This window comes from Bos mutus, chromosome 21, assembly GCF_027580195.1.
Source record: "Bos mutus isolate GX-2022 chromosome 21, NWIPB_WYAK_1.1, whole genome shotgun sequence".
Classification (NCBI taxonomy): Eukaryota; Metazoa; Chordata; class Mammalia; order Artiodactyla; family Bovidae; genus Bos; species Bos mutus.
The window spans coordinates 41,711,361-41,727,279 of record NC_091637.1 but is presented as its reverse complement, the minus strand read 5'-3'; the positions used below and the strand labels follow the sequence as shown (position 1 = coordinate 41,727,279).

At 41.9% G+C, this 15,919-nt stretch overlaps 2 non-coding genes across 2 annotated transcripts; one reads left to right on the top strand and one right to left on the bottom strand.

The window, feature by feature from the left end:
* Positions 1 to 9,882: 9,882 nt before the first annotated feature.
* LOC138984534 (U6 spliceosomal RNA) lies at positions 9,883 to 9,989 on the top strand. The gene has a single exon (XR_011461820.1). It is a non-coding gene; the product is annotated as a U6 spliceosomal RNA (small nuclear RNA).
* A 1,148-nt stretch (positions 9,990 to 11,137) lies between these two features.
* Positions 11,138 to 11,244, bottom strand: LOC138984533 (U6 spliceosomal RNA). The gene has a single exon (XR_011461819.1). It is a non-coding gene; the product is annotated as a U6 spliceosomal RNA (small nuclear RNA).
* Positions 11,245 to 15,919: the final 4,675 nt, after the last annotated feature.

Below are 15,919 nucleotides of genomic sequence, written 5' to 3'. Positions count from 1 at the left end.
GCTCCTGCTAAGTTGCTTCAGTCATGTCCAACTCTGTGTGACCCCATAGATGGCAGCCCACCAGGCTCCCCCGTCCCTGGGATTCTCCAGGCAAGAACACTGGAGTGGGTTGCCATTTCCTTCTCCAGTGCATGAAAGTGAAAAGGGAAAGTGAAGTCGCTCAGCCGTGTCTGACTCTTAGCAACCCCACGGACTGCAGTCTACCAGGCTCCTGAGTCTATGGGATTTTCCAGGCAAGAGTACTGGAGTGGGGTGCCATTGCCTTCCCCTTAACTGGTTTAGTGGGTTGCTATTTGGAAGAAGACTGGAGAGTCTGTTAAGTAAGCAAGACCACTGGTGATAAAGAATCCACCCCTGGCTGTTTCTAATTACAGGGTAATGATGCTGACTGGGAGATCCCCAAATCAGTATTATGATGAGTTGCAGACTCTTCATTCTTAAATAGTCTCCTGCCGTATTCATTCTACCAGGATTAAAAGGTCTTCATAGCTCAGCAGTTCCTTCGACTGCATCATGATTCAATTATCCTTTCAAGGGTGATTTGAGACCTGTGGGCACTCTCCAGTCCTTTGGGCTTCCCAGGTAGATAGAGTGGTAAAGAGCCCACCTGCCAATGCAGGAGATGTAAGAGACTTGGGTTTGATCCTTGGGTCAGGAAGATCCCCTGGAAGAGGGCATGGCAACCCACTCCAGTATCCTTGCCTGCAGAATCCCATGGAACAGGAGCCTGTCAGACTACAGTCCACAGGGTCAAAGAGTTGGACACAACTGAAGCAACTTAGCATGCACACACACACTGCAGTCTTGGTCTTACTTCCTGAAAAGCTGCAAGTGGAGAAATCCACAGCACAGGTTCCAGTTGTAGTCTCAGGAGGTCTCCATTCAATAAAACTGGAGCAATTTTTCTCTTGCCCTTGATTTGTTTCCATGTCTTCTTCATCACCAATGACAATTGTCTCACACTTTCCTTCTGAGAAGCCAATGCTCCTGAGGATGGGAGAATTTCGGAATCATTTCATTGTAGCTGCTAATTTTTTGATGATATGAATGTTATGGTTCTCTGACCAGTTATCACTAGTGCTGAAGGCTGAGGAGGCCATACAGGTTCAAAAAACATCACCATCATCATCTTCTACTGATGAGTCTTGAAATTTATCAGACCTAGAAACTAAAGGATTAGGTGGACCACTAAATGAATTTCCTACATTAGTGAGACACATCATTCATTAGATATTTAATGAATGAATATATGAATGGTCCTCACTGAGTGAGCCCCTTTGGGGAACTGATCTTTTCCCTCCCTAATTCATCAGTGGCCTCTGATTTTCTGGGACATTCCCTTGAATACTCCACACAGACAACCACAGATTTCAGATACTCGGCTGCTCTTATGTTGTTCTCTATCCCGGGACCCACACTCGTCATCAAGATTGAATTAAAAATAAACCCAAGAAATGATAACAGCTTCTTGCCTTAGCCCTTCTAGAAAGGTATCACTGTTTAAAGGGGATGTTTTAGAATTTGAGCAAAAATTCGTTGCTCTAGTGACTAGAAGAACATTCAGCCATCAAGACCAGGAAGAGTTCATCTGAGTTAGGCCTTTTGGATCATCTCATACACCCTCTACTCATCATGCCCTTCTATACCTCTGAGCTTTTACGGTTTTTCATCAACCCTGCCCACCTGGTGAATATCACCTCAAAATTATCTTCTCTCTCTCTCCTGGTTAGCAACTCTCACCTGTTTCCTTAGTAGAGCTCATACTTTTACAACTTATTAGTTATCATAATTATATATGCTGTCCTCTCCTCTCCCAGAGGCATGAAGCCCAACAAGAGGGGGAAGAGTTGCTGAATTCAAAAATAGGCTCGGAAAAGAAGGTACGAGGAGAGAGTCAGAGAGATGGCAGTGACTCAGATGGCATTGCCAGCTTTGAAGATGGATGGGGCCACGGGTCAAAAACGCAGGGGGCCTCTAGAAGCTGAAAAGGTGAAGAAACAGATTCTTCCCTAGAACTTCCAGAAAAGAAATCAGCCTTGCCAACAGATTTTTCGCTCAGTGAGATCCATATCAGATGTCTGATCTAAAGAATTGTAAAATAATAAATTTATGTTGGTTTCTTTTAAAAAAAGAAAAGAAAAGGACTGTTTTACTTGCCAGTTTGTGTTGCTTATCTTGATTCTGGCAAATTCTATTTTTCAGCAGTTACTGGTAACATCCCCATGAAAGCATGAGAGCTTCTCAGTGAAGAATTATGGTCTGAGCCACTGCTAAAAGCTGTGATTTCAGGTGGCTGAGTCTCACCATCACTCACCAATCTTTTCACTCACAGTGCTCCTCTTTTCCCAAATGCTCTGCTGCTGCTGCTGCTGCTGCTGAGTCGCTTCAGTCATGTCCGACTCTGTGCGACCCCATAGATGGTAGCCCATCAGGCTCCCCCGTCCCTGGGATTCTCCAGGCAAGAACACTGGAGTGGGGTGCCATCGCCTTCTCCAGCCCAAATGCCCTGTTGGATATTTTATTTAAGCCAAATTGTTTCCCAAATTTTTTGAGCACTACCTTTGGGATTTTTGCCATATCAAAGTAGCACCAGAGCTAATAGTAACTTAATTCCTTTCTTCAAAGCAACTTAATTTTTAAATAGTACTTTTGCTTTATAGGTAATATGCATAAAATATTAGGTTTGATGTGCTAATTGTTTTCTCCAAATGCACATTTAAAAACAAAACTGTTAAAATTTTTAAAAACCTTTGCATTAAAATAAACTTGTAACTACTAAAATTTTAAAAACAACTCTGCCTAGGTACCCAGGAAAATCTTTTCATGTACATCAGTAGGATAACTCCTCCACTTTGTGAAATACTTTCTAAGTTTTTTCTACCCTCCCCAGGCCTTCTGCCCAGAGCTACCCCTTCATTCTCAGCAGGCTCCCTCACCTCCTACATACTTAAATAGAGAGTCCTTCGGACTTGAATTCCATCAAGCAGTCTCCCTGTATCTTCCCACTCCATACACACCCCTGAAAGCTCACCTGCATCTGCTCTCATCCTTGCTCCCTCTGCCTTTGCTCTCAGAAGAGGAGCCTGACCTTCTTTCCACTAAAGAAATGTCATGTTCTGAAGCCCATTCTAATACACTGCCTCGAGGATCTTACCATTAAAATAGTTTTCAAGGATTTACCTAAATTATACAAACTTAAATTCTTAAAATGAGCTGATTCCTTTACTTTTTAAAATCTAGCACATTTTAAATCCCAGAAATCCCATTCCTTATTTTCTGAGAATTATAGGAATATTATATTTAAACAGGCACCTATTTATCTCAAAAGCCAATCAGAACGGGACTTCTTTAACTTAGGAAATTTTTATCAACTAATAACACCATCTGGATTTGGAAAAAAAACGTTATACATCCATAAAATGAAATGTAAAGACTTTTTTGAATTACAGACACACAAACACAGAGTTTAATACCAGTCATGAGTCAAGAGTAAATTCAGAAGTACAAAACATTTACTGGCTCAGATAGCAAAGAGCTGCTCTCCTTGGTGAAATACAATATTCTTAATTGTTTTGAGCCCAAATAAATGAATAACCAAACAAATAAGACTAAAACTAGTTTCTCTGTTGTCTCTCATCCAGCAGAGACCCAATCTCTACAAATCATTGATCTATTCACATGTTATAGTTAGACATAACACCAAATTCCCAATCATTGCTACTAAGAGAGGGCAATGATACTGCTGCAAGCAGAACACATACAAACCACAAAATTAATAGAGAACATTATTAAAATTACAATAACAGAGAGCAAAGCAAAGTTACTGCCATTTTGAGAGCCAAAAAACAAAAGATGTGTCTAAGCTTTAAGTAATCCATGAGTTGCATTTCTCTGGGGAAAACTACACCTAGTTTTGTTAGGTGAATCCAATGAGCAGCTCAGTAGAAGATCTCCAAGATGTTAAAGTATATTTGAAAAAAAAAAGTAAAAATCATGCCTCTCATACAGATATAAAATGAACATGTGTTAAAGATTTTATTGAATGTATTAATCAATGAAGAAACAAGGTAGATATTGCAACAGCTCAAATTAGAAATCAAAAATCACAAATTTATATGAAGTAAAGGAATGCTGAAATGAATCTGCAAATGGAAGCAAAACAAGCTTCTTCCACAGTGGCAGACAGAAGTCAACTAAATCTCTACTAGTCAGGACAGATTTTGCATGTCTATAAACAAGAATTATTTTGTGTTGCTATCAGCTATCTTAGAGAAGGAAATGGCAACCCACTCCTATAGTCTTGCCTGGGAAATCCCATGGACAGAGAAGCCTGACAGGCTACAGTCCATGAGGTTGCAAAGAGTCAGACATGACTTAGGGACTAAACAACAATCAGTTTTCTACAATTAACAGTTTTAAGACAGTTTCCATAGATTTGGAGTCATATAACTCTAATCAGATAAGCCTGGGGAACTGTCTAGATTCTAGACGATGCAGTTATCCACCTGGGCACACATTTTTCCCACACAAGAGACACTTCTCCCATGAAAACAGAAGAAACAGGGATTGTGTGAATATAAGTAAATCTGTAGTTGCTGTTCAGTGACTAATTTTTTAAAATGTCAGTGCTGCAGTCAACATCCTCAGTGATTTTGGAACCCAAGAAAATACAATGTGTCACCGTTTTCACTTTTTCCCCATCTATTTGCCATGAAGTGATGGGACCAGATGCCACGATCCTAGTTTTTTGATGGTGAGTTTTGAGCCAGTTTTTTGGAAATTAAGGAAGCTCATCACTGATAAGTCTCTTGTGCAGACTTTCACCTTTCCCCCCTTCCCTCCTCCCCCGCTCTCCAGTAATATGAGCGGGAGAATATGAGGTTATCTGCTACTACAAAGTAAAGCAATTAGTTGCTGTGAAAGGGCTCCGTGCAGAAAAATATCTCACACCAGCCTTACCTCAGTGACTTTCTCATTTCACTAAAAGTAGCCTTTAAAACACAGGGCTTCCCTGGTGGATCAGTGGTAAAGAATCCACTTGCCAATGCAGGAGACACGGTTCCATCCCTAGTCTGGGATGTTCCCATATGCCTGCAGAGCAGTGAAGCTAGGGCGCGACAACAACTGAGCCTGTGCTCTAGAGGCAACAAGCCACAACTACTGAAGCCCGAACCCCTGAGAGCCCATGCCCCACAATAACAGAAGCCATAGCAATGAGAAGCCCAAGTACCGCAACTAGAGAGTACCCCCACTCACCAAAACTAGAGAAAAGCCCACACAGCAACAAAGATCCAGCATAACTCTCCCCAAAAAACACATATAAATCATCTGGGTATCATCTTTTGCATAACTTGTATGCAGAGTACATCACGCAAAATGCCAGGTTGGATGAATCACAAGTTGGAATCAAGACTGCCAGGAGAAATATCAACAACCTTAGATATGCAGATGATAATGGCAGAAAGTGAAGAGGAACTAAAGAGCCTCTTGAGGAGGGTAAAAGAGGAGAGTGGAAAAAGCTGGCTTAAAACTCAACATTAAAAAAACTAAGATCATGGCATAGGGTCCCATCACTTCACAGCAAATAGAAGGGAAAAAAGTGGAAACAGTAACAGATTTTATTTTCTTGGGCTCCAAAAGCACTGTGGACAGTGACTGCAGCCACGGAATTGAAAGATACTTGCTCCGTGGAAGGAAAGCTATGACATACCTAGATTGTATACTAAAAAGCAGAGAGATTACTTTGCCGACAAATGTCAGCATATAGTCAAAGCTGTGGTTTTTCCACTGCTCATGTATGGATGTGGAAGTTGGACCATAAAGAAGGCCGAGGGCCGAAGAATTGATGCTTTCAAACTGCAGTGCTAGAAAACGCTCTCAAGAGTTCCCTGGACAGCATGGAAATCAAACCAGTAAATCCTAAAAGGAAATCAATCCTGAATATTCATTGGAAGGACTGCTGCCGAAGCTGAAGCTCCAATACTTTCGCCACCTAATTTGAACAGCTGATTCATTGGAAAAGACCCTGATGCTGGGAAAGACTGAAGGCAGGAGGAGAAGGGGGCGGCAGAAGATGAGATGGTTGGATGGCATTACGGACTCAATGGAGATGAGTTTCAGCAAACTCTGGGAGACAGTGAAGGGCAGGGAAGCCTGGTATATTGCAGTCCAAGGGGTCACAAAGAGATACAACTTAGTAACTGAACAACATCACCATCCTTTGACTAGTACAGTCAAATCCTCACAGCCCAATCCTCTGGAAATCTATCACCAGGCAAGTTTGGGAAACACCGCTCTACCACATTTTAGTTTACTGGGTTAGCCAGAAGAGCCCTGAAGAAATAAAACCCAGTCCTGGTGAGTTTTGAAATATCCTTGGAGATCTTTCTAGGTGGGGCATTTAGGAGGTGTTCTGAGGAGTCTATGGGTACGTGAGGGAAGGGGGAATAGCCATAAAAGAGAGAGACTAGCAAAGGAAGGAGGCTGGAGGAGAGTGCCAATGAGATTCGTTAGTAGAGAGAGACAGAGAAATGGAGAACAATTAAATCAGAACCTTCAGGGGAGGGCTCTGGCACTGATATTTTTTAAAGCTCCCATGATGACTACAAACTGCAGCCCAGGTTTATAATCTCTGTTCCTTAGCTGAAGTTCACCATTTTCACATCAGGTAAAGCTGGTCACTGATACTGAGGTTGTGATTCATTTATTCCCTGCTCAAGAGGATGTGAGGATTTTAGTTGAGCTGCTCCTTTTTAATTAGAGCAAAATTCCTAAAGAGGAAATGATTTCAATTGCGTCATATCACTGAATGTTCCCTTTCTACGAGTAAAAAGAAAAAGAATAAGGTAGATTTTCCACTTATCAGTGTGTGTTATCCAGTTGTTGCAGTAAGATGAGAAGAACTCAGAAATATGGCTGTAAAATAAGTCTTGAAGTTTTTATTCTTTTCTAAGCTATTGCAAAGAGTAAAGTGAAGTGAAAGTGTTGGTCACTTAGTCACGTCCGACTCTTTGCAAACCCATGGAATGTTGCCTGCTAGGCTCCTCTGTCCATAGGATTCTCCAGGGAAGAACACTGGAATGGGTAGGCATTCCCTTCTCCGGGGATCTTCCCCACCCAGGGAACGAACCTGGTCTCCTGCACTGCAGGCAAGTATGACCTAGTAATACTACAAGCAGTCCAGTGGAAAAAGAATTTGGTCTCAGAAGATAGGTAGGACCAGTGCCAGTACTGCCCATGGAAATTATTAAACACTTAACTCACACTTAGCTTCCTTCTCCAAAAATAAGATTTTTCATCTCTTTGGATCTATAATGCCACTGATTGTAAGATGCACCAGTTTTACATATCACAAAGAAAACACAAATGACTGTTTTATTCCATCTGTAATGTAAATAGTTAGAATTATGACAGCATCTATTGGTAACACAGTCTAATGTTCCAGAATATAAAGATAAAAATTCTTGTCAATAAGATAAGCTGAGAAAAAACCTCTAAATCAATCTTTCCTAAAGTCAATTTGCTAAAAATGCCCACTGAAACTCCCTTCTTCTTCTCATGCTTGTTGTTTAGTCACTAAGTTGTGTCCAACTCTGTTGTGACCCCATGGACTGTAGCCTGCCATGCTCCTCTGTCTATGAGATTTCCCAGGCAAGAACACTGGAGTGGGAGCCAAGATACAAAAGATTATCTAATTAAAAAGCAACCTACCCTAAAAGTTTCCTACATAACTTCCAAAAGATGTGTTAAAGAACACTATCTGCACACCCCACCAAAGAAAGTGATTAGAGACTTACACATATTTAACTAGTGATAAGAGCAAGAATTCTTTTAGTCAAAATCTAATCATGGGATCTTAAATATATTTTAGTTTGGCAGAAGCCAATAGTGTTTGTTTCAATGTTGCAAATGTGTAGCTTGAAAACATGAGGGTGATTACAAAGGCATAAGGAGAAGGCAGTGGCACCCCACTCCAGTACTCTCACCTGGAAAATCCCGTGGACGGAGGAGCCTGGTTGGCTGTAGTCCATGGGGTCGCTAAGAGTCAGACACGACTGAGCGACTTCCCTTTCACTTTTCACTTTCATGCATTGGAGAAGGAAATGGCAACCCACTCCAGTGTTCTTGCCTGGAGAATCCCAGGGACGGGGGAGCCTGGTGGGCTGCCGTCTATGGGGTCGCACAGAGTCGGACACTGCTGAAGTGACTTAGCAGCAGCAGCAGCAAGGTGAACTGGGTAAGCATGCTCAGTTAGTGAGGTATTCCATGTAGATGGAGGAGGGACAGGATGAGGAAAAAAAGATTAAAGTGGAGAAGACTAGAAGAACACAAGAGTTTGAGGGGGGAAAAAGACAGCTGTGTAATAGAAAGGAGAGAAGAGAGGAAGGAAATATAAGACGTTAACTGAACGCCTCAATTGTTCTCCTGGATGAGGACTTTAACAAATGTATAACCTGACAGAAAACAACATTCAGAAAATATCCAGAAAAGAAACAGCCTGCATGCAAATAGTAACGAGGGTCGGTGGCAAGAACCTGTAGCTACAGGAGAGAAGATTTGCGTGAGGGAGGTGGGGCCTACAGACCCACTGAACGGCTCCAGAAGAGCCTCTTAGTAGCAAGGAGACAGAAACAGGACTGCAATCTAGCATAAGAAACAAAGGCAACTTGCTAGCTCATGTAACCAAACTATGGAAAGGACTGAATGATCCAGAGGCTCAAAAGACAATGATACTCTTCCTTCGTTTCTCATCCTGGTCTTTTTCTCTCAATTTCTTCCTTGGGGTACCAAGAGCCTTAGGTAGACATTCTTTATAGCGCACGAGCCAAAGTTTAAAAACAAACCGACAGCCAGCCAGCCAGACCCTCTACCTGGGCAACGTTCATCACTGTATTCTAAAATTATTAAGTGAAAGGTGTATGGGAAACTTGATAATGGAGGGTTCGGGCTGGTGACCTCACCTGAACCCACTGATTCAGCCAGACATTACCTGCCTTTTGTTGAGATGCGATAGGAAAGGATACGTGCTACCAGGGCGCCTCTAAAGCCTAGTAAATTATACCAGGATCTAATTACAGCTTTATATCTAACTATATATTTTCAAAAAACATGGAGAAACAAGTTAAACGACATCATCAGTGATAAACGAGCCAAATGAAAGAAATGTTACGTTTCATGGTGTAAATATCCGGTTCGCCCTACAAATCAGTATCATGAAGAGAAATGGCGGTGGGGGAGGGGGGAGTGGAGATGGGATGTTAGGAAATTAATGAGACCTAAGAAGCACAGCAACCAAACATAACGTGGGAGGACAGAACCTTCTTTGGAAGACATCTTTTAAACAACCAAGGAAATTGGAACGTTGAGTGAATATTAGGTGAGACTACGGAATTACCTTAACTTTTCGAGGTGTGATAATGGGTGATTACTTTTCTTTTTTTTCTCCCAAGTACTCATCAAAGAAAGTTTAACTGGGAAACTACGAGCTCTAAAGGGAGGCGGGCGGCCCACTCCGAAGAGCGTCCGCCTCACCCAGCGCGCTTGTCACGCTGGTCCGCGGGCTCCTGCAGCGCGCAGCTCGCCGCTCCCAGCATGCTCCACGGGCCGAGCACTCCCGCAGGAGGACCCGGGGCCCTGGGGCCCTCGACGAGACCCCCCCTACCCAAGATGCTCCGGGCGCTCATTTGCATATCCCACCAAGAGGTGAACTAGACTCCGTTTAGTTGTCGAGCACCAAACGTGCGAGGTTTGTGAGTGACTGCACCAAATCAAATTTCCCAAAATGTTCCGCGTTCGCTGGGGAGAGGCGCAGCTTGGTCACCATAACTATAAAGGAGGAAAGATATCCGTACCTTATATATCTTGTGGTGGATGGCGCATAACGTGCTCGCTTCGGCAGCACATATACTAAAATTGGAACGATACAGAGAAGATTAGCATGGCCCCTGCGCAAGGATGACACGCAAATTCGTGAAGCGTTCCATATTTTGCTCTTCTTCCCACGGTCCAGATACTGTTTCAAGCCCAAAGGAAACGCCTTCGGTGAAGCACAACGTCTGGCACGCAATGCTGAATTTGTGATTTTTCAGTATAAAATATATTATGAAAAATATTCGTGCAAGGCAATCTATGAAATGAGAATGAAGCTGAGTTACATCTGTAAATTTATGTGCAAATATGAGTTTGAGTAAACTCCGGGAGTTGGTGATCACAGGGAGGCCTGGCGTGCTGCAGCCCATGGGGTCGCAAAGAGTCGGACACGACTGAGCGACTGACTGAAGTGATGTCGTTTCTACGTTATCTTGGACATAAGAAATCTTGCATTTCCTTAACAGAGCTTGAAAGTTCTGAAATCGCCTTTTGATCTGTCTCCCTAGACAACACAAAGCAGAGGCGCAGGTGGGTCTAGATCTTAGCACTAAAGGCTGCCTGAAACATGAAATGCTCAATGAATCCTTACCAAATCATTTCTGAATTATTAAATAAATGAATTATTGCTGTTAATGAATCCTTGCTATAGGAAGTAAGCAACAGTAGTACACGTTTCTCGGGCCTACTTTGTGACTTTGGTCGTTTTTGACTGGAATTCGTACTCTTTTCTCAGACTGTGAGCTACACAAAAGCAAGGACTGTTACCAAAGAGTGAACTCAGTGTTGGCCGGTGGATCCTTGAGCTTTCCGGATCAATTGAAAACTGGCTAGAAGCAGCAAGCCGGTTACTAAGTCTTTCTGAGACGGGTTTTCTATGCCTGTTTTTATCTGACTTCTAAGGTACACTCAAACTGCCGCCTTACCTAAACCGGGTGGATTCTGTCATGGGAAATATAAAAATTCAGCGCCCAAAACCCAAAGTGTATTTTTACCAGTAAAAACAAGCATTCGACTGCAGACACCAAGATTAGCTAGGTAACTTAATAGAATTGAGACACGTTGGCCGGGGGGATGCCAGGCAGCCATCGAGCTAGAATCGACGCTGGGAGGGCAGAGGATCCGGTGGGAGAGAATTCCAGGTGTCCTCAGGCTTTGGGGATGCATGTCGGAAAGCGCAAACCGGAGGTCTGCCTCCAAAACTACCTCTCAATACTTCACAGTTTTTTGTGTTACTCAGGGAAAAAGTGTCTGGAGGTGGGGAATGGCGCAAAATATGGAACGCTTCACGAATTTGCGTGTCATCCTTGCGCAGGGGCCATGCTAATCTTCTCTGTATCGTTCCAATTTTAGTATATGTGCTGCCGAAGCGAGCACGGATTACCTTTCGTCCACGGCGTATATAAACTCTGGAAGGTCTCATCTCTTTAAGTTACGGTGACCGAACTGTGCACCTTTTCGATGATTCTGAAACCTTTAGGGAAATTTGATCTCACGGATCCACGCACAAGGCTCACATGTTTGGTATTCTGACTGCTAAACCGCGAAACTTGTCGAGTTCGCCTCTTGCTGGGATATGCAAATGAGTGCCCGTAGGATCTTGGGTAAGGGCCCTGTCACCGGCTCCAAGTCGGACGATGGGTCCTCTGGGGCGCTCAGCCCCACGGAGCATGCCGGGAGCGGCAAGCGAGGCTTGCTTGAGGAGCTGCTAGCAAGTTGGACCCGCGTGGTCTGCGACGGGCGCGATGCGGACCTGCTGCCCCGCTGCGAAGACTGAGGCAGCCCTGGGGGCCTGCCTGGAACAAGTGGCATCTCCCCCAAGTCTAAGAATTTGCGAATCGGTTGCTTTGCTGGGCCAGTAGGATTCTGGGTCACTAGGATTTTGGACCGAGCTCGGGTTCTCCCAGCAAAATGTGGAACGTGTCACCAATATTTCACCCGTGACATAGTAGCCTTGTGCCAGTTCCAGAGGCTTTGTCGATATAAGCTAGCGTCCAGCCCTCCAGGAGATTCCTCCCAACAACTAAACCAACTTAGATTAAGACGGTCAGCACCACACTCTAGGATGCCCCCGGCTCCGCTAGCGTTAGCGCCAGTGGATCCGGCCTGAATCCATTCTGCGCAGGAGTCAGTAAGATGGGAGGGGCAGCCAGGACGGATGGCCACGCCCCTCACAGGTGTCTTTCCCTGAGGCCACCTTGTAGCCTGGCCTCCAACCCGCTGGAACACTGGAGGACACGCTGAAACGCAGCTGTTTGGCCTGAGAGATCGATTAGAAGAATTAAAGTATTAGAGCTGAACTGGAGAATCATTCTTGTGCTTCCGCGTACTTCCCACACGCTAAACCTAACCCTATTATGATACAAACATGCCGGACAGACCTACCTGCAAGACATACTAGAATGCTAGAGTTAAACATCCTGATTTTAGCTACTGCTCAAGTCGCAGCCTGACACGTTGTGAACTGAGGTCCAAAGGTGAAAGCCTCCATATGCTGAATTAAAGTGAAGGGCATAAGCTTTCCTGCGTTGTGTTAAAATGGCACCCTTAACCAGGCATATGGCATATTAGAGAATAAGTGGGATTTTGCTTCTTTTGGTCGTTCTACCCTTTCCACAACATAGTATTTTGAAGTAAAAATCTATGAAAGATTAGTAATTTTGAGGGGGAGGAGGGAGGAGGGTTCAGGATGGGGAACACAGGTATACCTGTGGCGGATTCATTTCGATATTTGGCAAAACTAATACAATATTGTAAAGTTTAAAAATAAAATAAAATTTAAAAAAATAAATAAAAATAAAATAAAATTGGTATCCAATTTTATGATGTACAAAAAGAAAATAGGGTGAACCCATCTAAGAGTTTCTGGTATTGATGAGACAAAAATAGAGAAAGGAACAGAAAGCCTACATGGATTATTGCTGAACCTATCTTTCTCTGTGTTTATAGTTATAATTCTCTTTGTTCACAGATTTTGAGAAGTAATAAAATATATTGTTCTTATCTCTCCCCAAATCAGGCAAAAATGACAGTCTGTTGAATTGTCCAATTACAAATAAAATATGCTTCGATGTATTTTTTCTAATGACCTGTCTTTTAAATAAGCATTTCTGACTTCAAAGCTATTAAGAAATATTAAATTGATGTTCAGTTTTATGATTTGAAGAAATATATCAAACCCCTCATGTTCTTACTCCATTTAGCATCGGTACAGCCAGGTTATTAAAGGATACATGTTAAGAGGAATCTGTGGCTCAGCTGGTAAAGAATCTGCCTGCAACCCGGCAGGCTTGGGTTCGATCCCCCGGTTGGGAAAATCCCCTCGAGAAGGGAAAGGCTACCTACTCCAGCATTCTGGGCTGGAGAATTCCAGGGACAGTCCATGGGATCACAAAGAGTGGGACACAACTGAGTGACTTTCACTTTCACTTCATAGTTGGAAGGATGGTCAGAGTTCTAACGACATGAACTTGATGTCTCTACAAGTTGTAAACTTCGGTCAGGCTACACTTCTAGGTGACCATGTTTAAGCCCTTCATATTCTGAAAAGAGGAAAAATGTTTTACTACAGACAGAAAAAAAATTTGAAAGTTGACTAAAGATCAAATTTTTATAATGGCTTTAAATTATCAGATATGCATAGAAATAGCAAAAATGTGTGATTTTCGAGTCATGACACTTGGAGTAGAGCAGAATTTCTCACAGGTGATTTACACATGACCCCCTTTAAAGAAATAAATTCTCTCTAGGCTCCCTATATTGCTGTAATTACTTCTATTACATTGCTATTTAAATATGTATAAACATAAAACTGGGTATAAACTCATTCTTGTAGCTGTTACATAGTCTAAAACCAAAGCAAACTTACAAATACACAACTACAAATCAATATAATTCAAATGAACATTAATTTATTGCAGTAGATAATGTGTATGGCTGAAACTAAGTAAACACTCATGGGTTTGATAGTAGAAAGATGTAGCCTCAGATTTAGTTCTGTACTAGACTTGTTTCTGTGTTTTGACTCATGCAGAGAATTCAATTCACATAAGTATGTTCTGAAAAACTGAACCTTGGTTTACTACCAAATTATAGATACTGGAACATATTTTTTTAAATATTTTAGCATTTTTGAAATCAGACCACAGCACACAATAGATGGGCGCTGAGACTCTATGAAATAGGGTAGTTTCAGACTATCAGGCCTCCTAGTTAACACTGCAGTAAGCAATCTTTATTGATGACTCCATAAAGCTGTAGTATTTATTTCAACATGGAGTTGGTGTAACAGTATAATTGAAATCAGCAGTAAATATATATCTAATCAAATTTTGTTGAAATTTAGAACAAGATAAGATTATATTGAGTTGGTTTTAAACTCTTAAATGTTTTTTTAACTTTTTTTTTTTTTCCAATTTCAGCCCTGAGATTATAGTCAGACAATTGAAAGCTAAGAAGGAACTAGGTTTCTCACAGTGTTTTGTTTACATCTTCTTGGGATTCCATTTGGACAATATTTCAACAATTGTTGGCAAGAGAGGAAAGGATTAACAGAGAGGCTGTATAATCAAAATTACCCTCTCACCCCCAAAACAAGGCAGACAGGTTCTACAGAGAAACAAGTCTGACACAGGCATCATAAGCCTCGTGGTTTTTCAGACAGGTTCCATACCATGTTTGCCATGAATGAGGCTTGAGAATGCTGAATTTCACAGAGGCAATTAGATACTGAAACTGCCTCATTTACATCATTTCAAAATTGATCATAAATCAGACTTTATTATGATTGCTTCCACTCTGTTTTCAGTTTAGAATATTCAAATTACCATTTAATCTTTATTTGTATAGACTGTCCTGAAAGCATTTGGATTTCTCTTGGTGCAAATACATCATTTATATTATTCAGTTTATTTCTGTTCATTTCTCATTAGAACCTACAAAATAGTACAGTACTCAGTGGCATATCATTTTCTTGATGAGAAACCAAAGTACTGATTTCTTTAAAAAAGTAAGAAACTAAAGACAAGCATGGAAAATGTTATTCATATGTATATTATTACTAGGTGGAGAAGGCAATGGCACCCCACTCCAGTACTCTTGCCTGGAAAATCCCATGGATGGAGGAGCCTGGTAGGCTGCAGTCCATGGGGTCACTAAGAGTCGGACACAATTGAGCAACTTCCCTTTCACTTTTCACTTTCATGCACTGGAGAAGGAAATGGCAACCCACTCCAGTGTTCTTGCCTGGAGAATCCCAGGGACAGGGGAGCCTGGTGGGCTGCCGTCTATGGGGTCGCACAGAGTTGGACATGACTGAAGCGACTTAGCAGCAGCAGCAGCAGCATTATTACTAGGGAAATAGAAATTTTGCCTTCACAGAATACGAGTACAGCGGCAGACACTGGCCATTGCTACCATTTATTATAGATAGCAGGACATGCCAACCAAACAGCACTGACACACTGATGTTCCTTAGTTCACAAAGCTGAAATTTCAAAGGTAGATGAAAATTTACATTGAAATTTTATGGCAATGCTTAGTTGTAAACTCAAGATAACTTATTCAGAAGTTTCAGACTCTGCTTATTTTAATATTTTAGGATAATCATCCAAATATAAATAATTTCTCTTTAAAATCCAGTAGAAAACTCTGACCCCTGAGAACCTGTTTTAAGACTCCAAGAGATTCTATATCCCAATTTGAGAAACACTTTATAGGTTGATATAGAAAAATCTACTTTCTAGAGTTTGTGCATCTTTATATGTGTTCTTTTCTTGAGAGGACAACCCAAGAATTAGAAATAGAAAAGGAGAGGGTAATAGTTATTAAGCACCAACTACTTGGTAGGCATATGAGATTGCATTTAATATTTGCAATTATTATCCCATTCTACAGCTGAGGAAACTGATGCTAACAGGAATTGTGCACCTTGTATAAATTCATATGAGTAACAATACTGGGTTAGGGGAAAGCCAGCATTTAAACTCAGGATCCTCAGAATCCAAATCAATGCTGCTTCTTATTCTATAATTTTATCTAACAGTAGAGAAAC